General features: G+C 37.8%; 1 pseudogene; it reads right to left on the bottom strand.

Moving 5' to 3' along the window:
• Positions 1–1,160: 1,160 nt before the first annotated feature.
• On the bottom strand, positions 1,161–1,586 carry LOC143393557 (Golgi apparatus membrane protein TVP23 homolog B pseudogene; annotated as a pseudogene).
• Between the last annotated feature and the right edge of the window lie 1,023 nt (positions 1,587–2,609).

Here is a 2,609-nt window from a genome sequence, read left to right as displayed (position 1 = left end):
ACAGTTCAAAGTGCCTAGTATGGCCTAGAGAATTTTTATGTCATTATCATGTTTCTAATTTCTTTTTTTCACTCCAATACACATTTATTCAACTAAAACAAAACATTTTTAAAAATATTTTAACAAAGTACAGATACATTCACAACATAATCTGATGATTAAAAGACCCCAACAAAGTTTCCAGTATCTCAACAGAATTTACAACTGCCTACAATAATTTGTAGATTGGTTTAGTTTACAGTTAAATATATTGCCTTGTTTAAGAAAAATTATTAATACAAATGTATGATTTACAACATCCCCATTATAGCAAGAAAAAATAGATTCATAAAATGTCTTTAGGCATTTATTATGCCAAGTATTTAAATGATTATTTTTACTATGACATAAGAATAATATTTATTTAGTACTAAAAGATTTTATTAGTCCAGAGACCACTGAAGAGTTTCCAGGAAGTTCCAAAATAAAATATGACTATCCTTTCCATGAAATCAATAGATCAACAGCAATCCCTGGGTATCCCTTAAACATAAACTATAAAGATTCCATTTATTAGTTAGGCCTTAAGTATAAAAATAAAAGAAAATTTTAGAAACTAGTTAACACTACCAGCCTGAATTTGTTTTTCACTTGTGCATGTCTAACGTAAGAAATTTCAACATGAAGTATATACTTAAAATTAACATTTTTTCTAACTTTTTAACTCATATACAAGCCAAGTGTTTACTCTTAATAATGGAATCAACTTATTTCTGAAAATAACCTATAGAAATAGTATGTAAACACATATACCTTTGAGATAGATTAAGAACATCCTATATTCTATGGATCAAAATGCAAATATCTCTTTAACATATGTAAACTAACACATTAATTTTCGACATACGGATACATTACTATATGCATACATATGCACACCTAAAATAAATTCTGACAATGTTCTTAATGATATCATACTTCCCAGCCTCAACTACTAGAAAAAGAAAATTAAAACTTTGTTTAAAAAAGAAACCAGTTTTTATAGTAACTTTGTAAGTGAAAACAAAACAAACAAAAAATCAATGCTCCTTTTTGCAACTGGACTGAGCTCTAAACAATTCATAATCAAGAATCTCTTTGGCCATTCCCCAGTATCACAGAAAACATAATTTTCTCTCTATTCAAGAAGTCTGTTCATTTCTGGTGTTTTGTTTTAAAAACTGCATTCCAAGATACCAGGTAGCCATGCTGGTTAAATTCTTCTGGCTGCCCACTTGCACCTAATGTAACCATACAGGTTGGCACCCTGTAGCACCACACCCATGATAACCATGCCAACCATTTTACTCTGAAGGAGAAGAGAGCACTAAAGGCAAATATCACTCACAGCACTGGACAGGCAATTAGTCCTAACCAAAAGATTCTTGAATGAACTTCTGAAAGAGTTTTATTCTCCTGAGGAGATGCCTTCCTGGACTCAAACACCCAATGACTCTTTCCATCCTCATCAATATGATTCTACCACCCAAGGCCTACCATCAGTCTCTACCTGTGACGTTCTTCACTGCCCAAAAGTCACATGACAACAACAAGATAATTGTCACCATTCAAGCAATAAAGCTGCTGCTGAGCAATTCACAGAGAAGATAGACTATAATGGCACTGACTCAGAAGAACAAATGGAAAAATGATGCCACTGGATGTCGGATTTTGGATTTTGGTCTCTTAGTTTTCTCTTCTTCTGCATCAAACAATGAAACCTCTTCAGTGTCATCATTGCTGTCCTGAGTGCAAGGCTCTGCCAGGGTCTCCTATTCCTACACGATTGCAGGATACCCCTACAGGACAGGTCACAAGGGAGCTGAAGAGGTGTCCAGAGGCCGCACCCCTTTCACTTCCTGGCGTGCATGATGTGCAAGATGGGCCGAGGAAAAAGACCACCCACCCCCCACCCCCCACACAGAGCATTTCTGCAGCCCAACATCGGATCCGCCAAGCTCTGGGCGTTGGTTGAGGATGGGCTTCTCCTCTCCACACCCCCAAGCTTCCTGAGCTCAGGGATTCCTGGGTCACTCCTCCTACGAGGGCCTCCGAGCACTCAGCACACCTCTGCGGCAACTACCCTTGGTCCTCCATCCTTCCCGCCCACTCAGCTCTTTCTCAAGACGGACAGCCAGAGGGGACACAACACAACCACCCCTGTGCACCCGGCTCACTCCACAAACCCTGCAGGAGGGACCCTTCTACCCGCCAAGCCTAGGCCAGCCGCTCTCTGTGCCCACAGCCCCTCACCTCATGTTTCTAATTTCTTAATAATTTTCTAATCTATATTATAGCCATTTTCTCCTTCTAAATGGTCATCAAAGTCTTTTTTATTGTTCTGAGAGGATATTTAATGTGAATATACTTTATGATGTGACACATCTGCTCACAATAGGCTATTTCTATTGTAAGAGTATTTTGATTATTAACTGTTTTTCAGGCTTAACATTTTCCTAAGAGTGGTAATTGTTCATTTTCTATTTGATTGCACAAATAAGGCACTGATTTTTTTTTTAAATTTTGTGGTGCTAGGGATCAAACCCAGGGCCTCCTGAATTATGTATAAGGTATGCCACCACTGAGCTACA

This window comes from Callospermophilus lateralis, unplaced genomic scaffold (genome assembly GCF_048772815.1).
Source record: "Callospermophilus lateralis isolate mCalLat2 unplaced genomic scaffold, mCalLat2.hap1 Scaffold_5887, whole genome shotgun sequence".
In the NCBI taxonomy this organism is placed as follows: domain Eukaryota; kingdom Metazoa; phylum Chordata; class Mammalia; order Rodentia; family Sciuridae; genus Callospermophilus; species Callospermophilus lateralis.
Note: the sequence above shows the minus strand (reverse complement) of the source record. Positions and strands in the feature narration are given on the sequence as shown.